Source organism: Octopus sinensis, linkage group LG3 (assembly GCF_006345805.1).
Source record: "Octopus sinensis linkage group LG3, ASM634580v1, whole genome shotgun sequence".
NCBI classification, from domain to species: Eukaryota; Metazoa; Mollusca; class Cephalopoda; order Octopoda; family Octopodidae; genus Octopus; species Octopus sinensis.
The window spans coordinates 165,645,537-165,659,990 of record NC_042999.1 but is presented as its reverse complement, the minus strand read 5'-3'; the positions used below and the strand labels follow the sequence as shown (position 1 = coordinate 165,659,990).

The window sequence follows — 14,454 nt, the reverse complement described above, 5'->3', positions numbered from 1 at the left end:
AGCAGAATTGTTAGCATGCTGGGCAAGATGCTTAGCAGTATTTTATCTGTCTTCACATTCTGAGTTCAAATGTTGCTGGGGGTGACTTTACCTTTCAGCTTTTCAAGGTTGATGAAATAAGTACCAGCTGAACACTGGGGTTGATGTTATTGACTTAGACCCTATCCAGAAGTTACTGGCTTTATGCCAAAATTTGAAATCAATATTTAATTCTAGTTGGCTTTTTCATGATCCATGCATTATATATGAGGGTTGGTTGAAAAGTTCATAGGCTGACCAAGATACTCTCATGGAATGTGACCAATTGCAGTTTATTTTACAACATAGTCCCCCTTGCAGTCCACACACTTCTTCCATTGATGTTGCAGTGCTTGGGTCCCATTGGTGAAGAAGCTTTTAACTTGTAGGTCCAATAAGTCATCAACAGCAGATATGACGTCATCATTGTGATATTGATTCACAGCCAAGTGTCTTTCCATGTTGTAGAACAGATGATAGCCAGATAGGGTACAATCAGGAGATTAGGGATGGTGATCAACCAGTTCAAAGCCACAGTTTATGCACAGTGGCCAATGAAACAAAGAATTTGTTTGCTGGGGCATTGTCCTGATGAAACAAGACTCCTTCTATCAGTTTTCATGGACATTTAGTTTTGACAGCCTTTTGTAACTGCCTCAGCAAGTTGGCATTGTGATGGTGTGGCCCTTTTGAAGATAGCCAATAAGCACAATGCCTACTGCATCCCAAAAAACTGAGGGCATCACCTTCCCTGCAGATGAAATGGCATTGGCCTTCTTTGGAATGAGTAAAGAGAAATGTTTCCACTGCATGAATTGTCACTTTGCCTCTGGTTTAAAGTGGTGAAGCCAACACTCATCCTAGGTTAGAGAACATTAAAAAACCCAGCTAGATCTGCCTCACACTATGTCAGATTTTTCTGTGATGTGACCAGCCTAGTGCACTTTGGATCAGGTGTCACAAGATGAGGCACCCACTGAGCAGAAATCATCATCCTGCCAAGTTCAGTGGGCAGAATATTCTCAAATATCTCATGGGATATGCTAATAACATTGGCTATTTGATTTATAGTTAATTGCTTGTCATTCATCACCATCTGGTGAATGTGGTCAATGTTTTCCTCAGTGGTGACAGTTGCAAGACGTGCAAACCTTGAGTCATCTTCAAGACTCTACCTTCCCCTTCTAAATTCAGATGCCCACTTTTGCATTGTTGATAAAGTTGGAGCATCATCCCCTAATGTAACAACCATGTCAGCATGAATGTCCTGGGGAAATTGGCAGGGTTAAACCATTTTTCAGCATGTACTTGATAATACTACAATGCCAAATTTTGTCCATTTTCAGGAGACATCACTACTAATTACTTTTAAAGTCTTCTTTGAGGAGTGAGATGAGTGAGAAAGAAACAATGCACTTATGAATAAGAAGAGTTGAAATTAATTGAGGCATGGTTTCACAGCTCTAGCACCACTCCTTCACATCAATCTGTGAACTTTTCAACCCACCCTCATATATATAAAACATTATATTCTGAGTCATAGCAGTATGGTTAAGGGGACATTCTAAAACCATTTCTCTACTCTTTTAAGATAAGGCATATGGCTGGCAATTCTCTCAACTGATTTAGATTTAAATGTATATGCATGAAGCATATACCAACTCCATAGCAGGCAACTGTTCTCTGAACATATAATGACTTTCACAAACTTGAGTTAAGTGTTTTATACTCAAGAATTCTTAAATTCCTTACTTCATTTTGGTACAGTAATTTGCCACATGAAAAATCTTCATAACCAAGTAAAAGTGTATACATCTGTGTGAATGTGTGTGGGTAGATGGCTGTAATAATTTGTACATGTGTAGTACATTACAAAACTCCTACACTGTATTTAGATGAATATATATTTAGTTAAATAAACATGAGTAAATGAGGTGGTAAAAACAAATGAAGAAAAAATGGATAGAAAAAAAGCATTAGATAAAATGTCAAGTATAATAAATGAAATCAACTAGAGGTCAGATTAGTTGACCCTAATAGGGTCTAAGTCTCTCAGTTTGTCACAAAATATATCCATATATGGTTCATTGATATCCCCTAGATGATGCAAAAGTATTTCACCAAACATTTTAATTGGAATTTATGTACAAAAGTCTAATTCAATCAGTTATTAAAGACCATTTTTTGAAACTGAGTATAGATACTAACAAAATTAATAACAAGAGAAATTTGAATATTTCTAATACAGGAACATTAACAAAAATTTCTGATAAGGAATGTTGTTGATTAAATCAACTCTATTACATAACTGATATTTATTTTATGAACAAAAGTCCTAATAAGTAGGAAGGTAGACAAACCACAAACGCCTTCAGGTAGATGGCCATGCTTGATCTGTAGAAAAGGCGTAGGTAGAAACTCTATAAGATGTACCCAGTGTAAGCTATGGACACATAAGAGGTGCAGCAATGTCAAAGGAAGGCTAACTGGGAAGATAGTTTTTGTATGTGGCAGATGCTCGGGAGCAATAAACACTGAAAATCTGCAGAAAACATCTTCTGTCACTTTCCAGGGGGAAAAACTAGAAGTAGTTGATAGCTTCCGCAAGAGAGAGGGCTATACTGGTATAGTCATGTGGCAAGAATGGATGAAGATAGGTGTGTGAAAAAGTGCCAATCCCTAGCAGTTGAGGGAACCTGTGGAAGAGGTAGACCCAGGAAAACCTGGGATGAGGTGGTGAAGCACGACCTTCGAACACTAGGCCTCACCGAGGCAATGACTAGTGACTGAGACCTTTGGAAGTATGCTGTGCGTGAAAAGACCCGGCAGGACAAGTGAGTCCATCCCATGTCATTTGCCAGGGATGTAGCCAGCCCACTTATGCATGCCTTTCCTTCCTTGGACACGTGAAGACCTATTGAGGCAAGTGAAATCTTCATCCGACAACTGGCACCCATGCCCACCTCCCTTGGAGACTTGTTGGGGCAAGTGAAATCGGAATCGGAATTGAACCAAATTCTATGACTGGCACCCGGCCATTGCCAGTGCCACTGGACTGACTCCTGTGCAGGTGGCAAGTAAAGAAACACTGTTTTGACCCTGTGCTTGAGGAGACCTATTGAGTCAAGTACATCAACTTCAATGGAAATTGTAGTTGTGATCCCTGTGCCGGTGGCACATAAAAAGCACCATCCGAATGTGGCTGATGCCAGCTCCGCCTTGACTGGCTTCCATGCCGGTGGCATATAAAAAGCACCAACCAATCATGGCCGTTGCCAGCCTCACCTGGCACCTGTGCCAGTAGCACGTAAAAAGCACCCACTACACTCATGGAGTGGTTGGCGTTATGAAGGGCATCCAGCTGTAGAAACACTGCCAGATCAGACTGGAGCCTGGTGCAGCCTTCTGGCTTCCCAGATCCCAGTCGAACTGTCCAACCCATGCTAGCATGGAGAACGGACGTTAAACGATGATGATGATGAATCTCATTAGGATGAAGGCAAAGTTGCTGTAGCAGAATTTAAACTCAGAATGTAAAGGGATGTATGTGAGTAGGCGCACAGGAGTGGCTGTGTGGTAAGTAGCTTGCTTATGAACTACATGGTTCCGGGTTCAGTCCCACTGCGTGGCATGTTGGGCAAGTGTCTTCTGCTATAGCCCCGGGCCGACCAATGCTTTGTGAGTGGATTTGGTAGACGGAAACTGAAAGAAGCCTGTCGTATATATATATATGTGTGCGTGTATGTTTGTGTGTCTGTGTTTGTCCCCCTAGCATTGCTTGACAACCGATGCTGGTGTGTTTACATCCCCGTCACTTAGCGGTTCGGCAAAAGAGACCGATAGAATAAGTACTAGGCTTACAAAGAATAAGTCCCAGGGTCGAGTTGCTCGACTAAAGGTGGTGCTCCAGCATGGCCGCAGTCAAATGACTGAAACAAGTAAAGAGTAAGAGAGTAGGTCGTTTGTCCACACCCTTTTGAGTTAACAGAAATATGTGATAACATAAGCAGTTCATATTCGTGTTTTAGTTTTCACATTTATTCACTGTTAAGTAAAGAGGTGTTGCGACTGTCTCCAAGTTACAAGTACCAAGTTAATAATCTTCAAGCTATTTATCTTTTAAGGTTAGCAACCAGTCACTCAGTAACTTTCTTTAGTGCTGCTTCTACTACCACTATGGCTATGACACACATACCATATCATCAACTTTACTGTTACCAACTTGACATTTTCTTAGGATGTAGGACATAAAATGGCATTTACTTACTAAACTGATAAATAAATTGATAAACTATTTTCTATTTGTTCATGTTGTATAGAAATACTGAATATCAAAATATAATTTCAGCAGGCATGGCTGTGTGGTAAGAAGCTTGCTTCCCAACTACATGGTTCCAGGTTCAGTCCCACTACATGACACCTTGGGCAAGTGTTGTCCACTATAGCCTTGAGCTGACCAAAGCCTTGTGGGTGCAGTGTAACTTTGTGTCTGTGTTTGTCCACCACTACCACCACCACTTAACAACTACTGTTGGTGTGTTTACATCCCCATAACTTGGCGGTTTGGCAAATGAGACTGACAGAATAAGTACCAGGCTTTAAAAGAAAAAAGAAGTATTGGGGTTGATTCATTCAACTAAAAATTCTTCAAGGCTCCAGCATGACCACAGTCTAATGGCTGAAACAAGTAAAAGATAAGAGATATAAAAATTGCTTTATGGAAGTAAAATATATTGAAACACGCAAGCAAGAGCGGAAGGCATGAGCAGGAGTGACGACGTTCCTGTTCGGACACTGGTCAGTGGGGTAGCAATGACAATGGCCTGTGAGCTACCGAAAGTAGGATATATTATTTTCTTTTAGCTATAAATGTTAACTTCTGTTCATCCTGAATACAATAAATGTGGTATCTTTTATAGTATATCAACAACATGTAGAACAGAGGTGTGCTGCAAGGTAGCATCTTGTCCCAGTCATTTTGCCCCTATTTCATACCTTTGGAAGTCCTTTTCAAGTTTGTTAATAGTAGCACATCAATTTAGAAAGCAACATTCTGGGGCACCACCATTATTCCCTTTTTTCTTTTGTCGTTTGGTTTAAATGCTTATCAGTATTATGAGAGTAGACAGATACAGAAGGGAATGCGGATATGATAGTTAATTAGCTTGTCAGCTAGATAGGTAGGTGAGTCTACAGATATATGAAAAGCTATGCAGATAGAGAGATATATTAATAAATATAGAAGAAGATATGTAACTGAACTGAATTGAATTGAAAAGAAATGAAAATAATCTCAGTTGGTATATAACTTTGACAGAGCCTTGGTAGTGGTTAGACTACGAAAAGTGTACTTTTAATTATACATATAATAATAATATAATAATAATAATAATAATAATAATAATAATAATAATAATAATGAAATTATTGTGTACAATGCTCAGGTGGACCACAACTTGTCAAAAGTGCATATAAAGCAGTCTGGAAAGTGAACAGTGTATGAGTCAGATACATGCTTGCGTGTGTATGGAGGGGAGAAAATCAGGTGTAGTGTTGGCGAATCTCAGGGAGCATGGAAGTTTTGAAGGATGCAGTGCTCCGACAACTAACAACTGATGCTGGCAGTTTGTTCCATGCTTCAGCAACTCTTAGCATGAAAAAATGTTTCCAAAAGTCATGGGAGCTGTGCTGTTTTCTTACTTTGTAAATATGTCCATGGGTGTTAGACGGGTGGAGTTTGAAAAGGTGCTCAGAGTTATTGTTTGTAAGATGGTTAATAATTTTATATACAAATAAGTTTTATCATTTTAATTCATCTTTTATTTCCTTAAACTATAAAGCACATCATCATCATCATCATTGTTTTACATCATATCTGTCAGAATTATTAAAAGAAAGAAAATAATCAATACCTTCTAAGTTTATTTCGATTATATTTGATTAAATGGCAGGATTCCAAAAGAATTTTTTGAAATTCCTTACTTATGTTTGATATAACAGCATAATGTTTTCAAATATACTGACTTACCCTGTGGAATTTCCACAAGTCCTACCAGTTACTGTTGCTATTATTGAGCTGGACAGGTCTTCTTCATTAGCACGTTGGAGGGAATGTTTAGTGCTATTTCGCCTGTCGCTATGTTCTGAGTTCAAACTCTGCGAAGGTCAACTTTGCCTTTCATCCTTTTGCGATTGATAAATTAAGTACCAGTGAAACACTGGGGTTGATGTAATTGACCAGCCCCTTCTCCAAAATTTCAGGCTTTGTGCCTGTAGTAGAAAGGATCATTATTATTATTAAACCCATGACCTGGCAAAATTGTTAGCACATCAAGTAAAATGCTTTGCAGCTTTTCATCCTGTTTTACCTTCTGAGTTTAAATACTACTGAGCTTTATTTTTCCTTTTGTCCTTTTGGGGTCAATAAAATAAGTACCAGTTGGGTATTGGGGTCGATGTAACTAGCTCCTTTCCTCCAAACTATCAGGTCTTGTACCTATAGTAGAAAGGGTTCTTCATCTTCTTCTTCTTCTTCTTCTTCTTATTATTATTATTAATATTGAGCGAGAGAGCAGTGCATGCCATCAAAGTGTCACCGGGGTAAAATATATGAAGCCCAGTATACCCATCACGACTACCCATCTGATAAGGGTACACCAGGCACATGCATCACAACCATATGTGTGTGATATGGTGATCTCATATCAAGATAAATAACACATGGACTTGCAGGTAGGGCCCAGTTAGAATTTTCTTCAGGTCACATAGCCCAGCCTACTCAAAAGGTCCCTGAATAAGGGTCGTTTAAGGATGTTGAATGAAATACCCATGTTTCCAGAGGTGAAGTATTAAAATCCCAAAGAATTGCCCTCAACACATGGCTATGATGCTCCCCCACTACTTCTGCTCATGATCAGAGATGCACATATCGTCAGCCACAAAGAAACATGCACAACTCGTAATTGAGCAGAATATTTTCTGTAGTCCATCATTTTTACCAAGACCAAACAATGTACATGATAACAATTCCAGTCAGTTAAGATCAGAAACCATGAGAGCCAGTGACTGATACTGCATATCATTATTATTTATCATACAATTATTTAACACCTCAGTCCCCATTGCTACTGTTGTTGCTGTCATCAGTTCCACCACATTTACCACTACAGCCACCATCGTTTTCCTCCTTCTCATCATCATCATCAACAACAAAAGCAGCATCATTACCACCAGCAGAGAGTCACAGATTAAAGAATGAGACAGTGCAAGTATGTTCCTGAGATGGTGGCTCATTGAAACTTTAAGAAATGTTGTGATGGAAGAAATGGATCAAATACCAAAAGAGTGAAGATACTGCCGGTGAAATATAAATGAAAAGGTTTAGAAGAGAAAGGGAGAGACAGGGATTATAAGAAGTAACACAGTTTTATTCAAGAGCAAGAAGTTAAGGATTAGAGTACTTTCTAAAACATCTTGGCGAATTAAAATATGAAGTGCTTTAAAACATAATGCAAAATATCATGAGAAATTACTGGGTCATAACTGGCTATGTTCTCTGTGATGTGGAGATCATCTGTACACTTCAGTGGTTAAAAAGAAAGAAGGGGTGGGAAATGTCTGAATGCAAAGTTGTACAACAAACAGACTGGATTATACTGATCAAATAATTATCTATTGAAAATAACCAGATGTTTGTGCATGAAGTGATTAAGGAAATACATAAACTTCAAGGATAATAAGTGTCGATATTGAAAGTTACAGGATAAGTTGATGGTACAATACTAATTAAAGTGACTAATGAGATTATGCTCTGAACCATGATTGATGTTATTCTCAATAACTGGTGTAGAATAATCAAGTGCTTAAAAGTTAAAGGTATGAAATTAAAGTACATATGTAGCTGGGTATAATAGAGAAGGGCATAGCCATATTCAGACAAACCATGCATCAAGGTTTTGTATGTGTGTATAATATATACATACACATAAGGCAGTGAGCTGGCAGAACCATTAGCAAGTTGGGCAAAATGCTTAGTAGTATTTTGTCTGTCTTTACATTCTGAGTTCAAATTCTGCTGAGGTCAATTTTGCCTTTTATCCTTTTGGGGTCAATAAAGTAACATAAATACAAGTTGAATACTGGGGTCAATGTAATCAACTTATACCCTCCTCTGAAATTGCTGGCCTTGTGCCAAAATTTGAAACCAATATACACAAGTATGTACATATAAATACAAATTAGATTGCTAGTGTTGGGTCTATTCTAGTAATTGAGAAACCTTCAATCGAAATCCTGGTTAGGTCCTCGTAAAGAGAAGAACTACCAAATCAAATTATGAAGACAACAAGGAGAAAAATTGTAATTTGGAATGTATCAAAAACTATGATTCCATGGCTATGTAATAAGAACAAAAGAACAGACACTGAAACACACACAACTATATATATATGTGTGTGTGTGTGTGTGTGTGCAATGTAAGTGTGTATGTATGACAGAGTACTAGTGTATTAAGAGAAAAGTTAGGCATAAGAAGAATTAGATGCAATGTGCAAGAGAGGGCTGCACTGGTTTGGTCATGTGATACTGATATATGATGACTGCTCTGCAAAGAAGTGCTGATCACTCAAAGTGGATGGAACTTGTGGAAGAGGGAAACCCAGGAAAACATGGAACAATGTACTGAAGGATGATCTTAGGATACTGAACCTTACAGAGGAGATGATAAAAGATTGAGATATCTGGCACCTGTACTCAAGAAGACCTGTCCTTTGCAGCAGAAGTGTTAATGTTGCTTCCCCTGCTGAAGAGGATTGGCCTGCAAAAGCCCCATGCCGCCAGTGCCATGTAAAAAGCACCTGTACCAGCCCCATGTAATAACTCTCGTGTCAGTGCAACATGAAAGCACCGATGCTGGTCCCATGTAAAAACCATGCAGTAGAGCACTCTGTTAAGTGGTTGGTGTTAGGAAGGGCAACCAGCCATAGAAACCAAGCCAAATCAGACTGGTGGGACCTGGTGCAACCCATGACAACATGGAAAACATGTTAAAGAATGATGATGATATATATAAGGTGCAAGTGTGGTTCTATGGTAAGGAGTTTGCCTCCCAACTGCATAGCTCTGGGTTCAGTACCGCAGTGAGACAAGCGTTTTCTACTATAGCTCTGAGCCAATCAAATTCTGGAGAGTTGACTTGGTGGATGGAAACTGAAAGAAGCCTGTCATATATATGTATATCTATCTGTCTATCAATCAATCATTCTATCTATCTATCTATCTATCTATCTATGTGTGTGTGTGTGTGTGTGTGTGCATATTTGCATCTCCTTGTCTTGACATTGCATATTAGTTGCAAGATGATTGCCACTGTCATATAAGCAGTGTCATTTATTTCCAGTATCCTGTGAGAACATGTCTGGGTGTGGAGAAATATTTACCTTACAAGTGAAGGTTGGTGAAATGAAGGGCACCTGACCATAGAAAAATCTACCCCAATAAGCTCCATTTGACCCATGCAAACATGGAAAAGTGGATGTTAATATGATGATGATGATGATGATAGTAATGTATGTATGTAAATAAATGCATAATTTCAGTCAACCAAATTCCACTATAAGATATTGTGAACATGTATAGCAGAAAACATTTGTCCAACATCCTGTGCAGTGGAATTGAATCCAGAGCATTTAGCTGTGAAACAAACTTTGTAACCCCCGTGCCTGTACTTTTCTTTTACCACTCCCCAGATCTCTTCTTAACCATTTTGTACCATCCTACTTAGCCACCAAACCACTGTCCATATTTTTATCCCAGCTTTTGTTATGCCTACATTCTTACCCTGGGATATGCGAATTAATAACCTATAGGTCAAACTTATTAATAGATACAATTATAATATTTGAAATGATGCATCTCAGAATGTTTAAGATTTCTTCAAGTGAATCAAAAATTTCTTGTCTGGCAAGAAAGTGAATAAAGATAGCATATGTTCATTATTTTACAGCATCTTATTTTATCAACAGTGGAAGGACTAGTCAAAGTCAAAGCCTCCAAGGCTTGACATAAAAAATTTGAGGCATCAAAGTAGATGGATACTGTAATGTATCCTATTTAACTGAGTCCCCTGCTTTTCTTTGCAATATAAGAGAAATACAAATAAAAAATCAATTCACTCTGCAAAGTAATTGGTGTTAAGAAGAGTATTCAGTCATAGGAACCATGCTAAAAATGGTAAGTACAAGTGAGAAATGCTCTTGTGATTATTCTAAATAAGGACTAGTTCAGATTTTGACAACCTCTCCAACCTATGCTAGCATGGAAAACAGACATAAAATGATGATGATGATGATGATGATGATGATGATGATGACAATAATGATGATTACACTGTGTAACAAAAAAGTTTAATTATTTTTTTGTCTTTGGTCAGTAAGTGTTATTTCCTATTCACTTCTATTTAGAAATCAAAGGAAATGACTACCGTTCCCTTCAGACTTTGTTTTTATGACCTGTTTTGAAACTGACCTATTTTCCATTACATCTCAGACAGATTCAGTGCTGAGTTACAGAAGCAGAAATATTGTTATAGCAAATATTCTGCTCAATACCACAGATTTGCTTGTCAGTTACTTGACCTTAAACTACTTGAGCATGTCCCTTAGTGGCTGACAAATTGTGCATCTCTGATCATGAGCAGGAGTAGTGGGGGAGCATCATAGCCATGTGTTGAGGGGGTTTCTTTGGGGTTTGAATAAGTGTAATAAAAGCAAAGTTTGAAGGAAATATTGATTATTTTTCATACTTTCAAGGGATAAGCAAATAGGAAATAACAGTTGCTACCCAGGGACTAAAATTGTGTCATACAGTGTTATGAAGATGATGACAATGATGATGATGGTGATAATAGTAGTGATTGTGATGATAAGCATCAATATTTGAGAAAATATGCACTTTTGAAGAACAGACAAAAATCTTCATATAGACATTGAAACACATTAAAAGATCATGTTTTGTCCAATGTTATTCCAGGAGATCAAATTTCAATCAGCCACAGTTCCCATATCCATCTGCCAAACTTTCTTAAGAAACATAGGAATACATGTAAATTAAAGAAAGCTGAAGAATACTCCCTCTCTCTTTCTCTCCTCCTCCTCCTCTCCTCCTCCCTCTATGTTTCTATCTCTAACATTTTTGTTGATTATAACAGGTTTAGTCATCTTCCAAGATGTAATCTGCCTCACTGGTTCAGCAAAGGAGATCGATAAAATTAAATATTTCTGGAAGTAATGCTGTCATTATTTAGAAGGAAGTTTCATCAAATAACACATTTCACCTGTATTAATCAATGCACATACTCGTGTGTACACATATCTGTGTATTTTGTATACATACATGTATGCATACATGTAAGCATGTACGTATGTGTGTGTGTGTGTATATGTATGTATGTATGTATGTATGTATGTTTGAATGAAGGTATATTTATGTAGTTGTGTATGTATGTATGAATGTGTGTGTTTGTATATGTGAATGTGTATGTGTGTATGCATGAATGTACATGTGTATGTATTTATGACTCAGTTTGTGAATGCTTTTATGGTTGTGTAAATGTGTGTGCATCCATACATGCATGAACACAAGTGAGTGTTATCCTACATAAACTAGCCTCAGAACCAAACTCCTCTTCCTCTCTTAATTCTCTTATTTCAGTTCTTTTGTTTCCAGATTCTGCTCTCAGAATATCTTCACACGATCGTTAACGGTAAGGAATGAATTAGTTCCCCATCACCCATCTCTACCTTTTCTCCTCCACCTGCTTCTCTTTCTTCTTTCCCCATCTCACCCCTTCACTTATCTCTACTTTTTATTCTCTTAATCTCTCATTCTCACTCTATCAAACTGTCTGTCTGAAATTACTTCTACTTCTCTCAAGAATTTTGGAATGAAGGATTAATAATTGAAGAGAATTATAGAGAAATACTTGAAAAAAAGGTAATACTTGTCATTCTACTTTTTCTTTAAACTTCACTCATCAGTTTTTTTATTGTTAAAAAAAATTAAACCTTGTCTGGATAAATGCACCAAATATACGTGGGAATGAGTTGTTTTCATTGCTGCTGCTGCTGCTGCTGCTGTGTGTGTGTGTGTGTGTGTGTGTGTGTGTGTAAATATGATATTGACCACAGTACTTACTTTAGTACATAATCAGTTTCTGTTTTGTTAAAGGTTACTTTTCTAATGTAAAAAAAATCCTCAAAAAACCTAACTTGCTACTCTGTTTTAGACTGGTATACACAAACACATATATTTATAAAGAGAAAAAGAGAGAGAGAGAGAGAGGGAGAAAGGGAGAAAGGGAGAGGGAACAGAGTAAAAGAAAGAGGAAATCTTGTAAATATATTTTAGTCCATACATGCAAGCATTTACATAAACACAAATAATAGTGTCGCCCATCCCCCCACCCCAACCATACACATGTAGTTTACTGTGACTTGAGTCAATAGCTTCAAATCAGTAGTTTCCTTACAATGATATAAAGAAATGATGATTTTTCATGGCAGGATATGAAATAAGATAGAAAGTGGTCACAAACCTCTTGTTACATACTCAGTCATTATTATTTTACATTGTATAGTTGAAACAGGAATAAATTGAACAGAGGATATCATTTTCCATTATAAAAACTTAATACATATTTAGATTAATACTATTCTCTTTATTTAGGTGAAACATCTAGTAAAAATAGGATTGCACAAGAGCAAGGGACTTGCTGTAGGTAAAATATTACAAATGTGACTGCATTTTAGGTTGTTATATTGGACAAAAGTATCAAGTAGATCTTTTATCTTTTACTTGCTTCAGGGACACAACCTTGAAGAATTTTAGTTAAATAAACTGACTGCAGTATTTATTTTTTAAAACCTGGTACTTATTCTATTGGCCTCTTCTGCTGATTCACACAGTTACAGGATATAAACACACCAGCACCAATTGTCAAGTGGTGGTGGTGGGCAGACAGACACAAAGACACACACACACAGGAGTAGGCTTCTTTCAGTTTCTGTCTACCAAATTCACTCACAATGCTTTGGTCAGCCCAAGGCTATAGCAGAAGACACTTGCCCAACATGCCACGGGACTGAAGTAGGATCAGATCTAGAACCATGTGATTTGGAAGCAAACTTCTTATCACACAGCCATGCCTTCACCTGTGATTCACATATGAAATCTAGACCTTACAAAAGTCAGATTCTTTTACAATGCTGCAGGTGACCTCTAAAATCTGTATAGTCATCAATGATAAGTGCCTTATTATTTCAAAGCCACTGAAAGAGCCTTGGAATGTTTCTAGTTTTTGATTAGTGTTTGCTAAGTTATGGGATTGCAGCATGGCAGATTGTGAAGAGGCAGTGGAAGAGCTCAACTCAGTCAATGGTGCTTCTTACTTTGATGCTGAGTGGAGGAATCTTTGAAGATCAATGGTCAGGACTACCAAGTTCTATGAGGAAAGGAACTGCAATAAATCCACAGCGATGACATTCATTGTTGTGTAATCAGCTAATGAAAGATTCATTGTGACTCAAGCTCTCAGTTCAAATATGAATATTAGAATTGGAGAGAGTCACAGAGAGTCATGGGAATCCATGCAAAAAGTGCAACCAAGATGATGAGATGATGAACGTTTGCTTAGCTACAATCCGGTAGACCTATGATCAAAATTATTTCAGTCATGACTTATCTTTTCAGGACTTCCATGATTGTTTTGTTGAGATCTGAAGTCAATTTTGAAAATCAGATTGGTGTGAAAATGACTCCATTTTACAATAATTTATACATTTTATTGATTTTGGAAAGCCACATAATGAAGTAAAGTTAAATTTGATTTGACCAAAGAATTGAGTTATCACAAAAAACAATACACACACTAGCCCACCTACATTCCCAAATTGATCACAATTACAATTGTTAAATTACAAATAAATAAATAGAAATAAGGTTCTAGTATAGGTGCAAGACCTTATATGGGGAACCATATTCCAAATGGAATTCAAATTGCTCTACCAAACTAGCCTGGAAACATTCCTCATGGAAAAGTCTTCCCCAGAAGTTTTAAGTCTTAAATCAATTTGGATTGTAAATAATCTACTACTTCACTTGAATTGCAACACTGAACTTCTATTAGGTAAACCATTTACCAGTTCTGTTAATCCCTACCAAATTGTAAATCGCAATTACATGATTTTGGGTTCCACTTGAGTTTAAATCATTTCTGAACTGCTTGTTATAGACGTAATGTAAATGCTGGTTCTGTGGAGCCCAAAATGTCTTCAGGCATTCAGCTACATTTTAATAGTTTCTGGACACAACTCTTATCAAGTTTGACTTTAAATTAATTTATACCTCGAGTGGAAGCTACTCAGATTAAAGTCAATGCTT

At 37.4% G+C, this 14,454-nt stretch overlaps 2 protein-coding genes across 5 annotated transcripts in view; one reads left to right on the top strand and one right to left on the bottom strand.

Moving 5' to 3' along the window:
- LOC115209623 (cilia- and flagella-associated protein 300-like) overlaps positions 1–14,454 on the bottom strand; it is a 281,205-nt gene that overhangs the window by 43,336 nt on the left and 223,415 nt on the right. The gene's annotated exons all lie outside the window — the stretch shown is intronic.
- The window catches only part of LOC115209622, an 88,968-nt gene continuing 86,295 nt past the window's right edge, over positions 11,782–14,454 (top strand). Inside the window, exon 1 of the mRNA XM_036501591.1 lies at positions 11,782–12,006. The gene's annotated coding sequence lies outside the window, so the exon portion shown is untranslated. The remainder of the gene's footprint in view (positions 12,007–14,454) is intronic.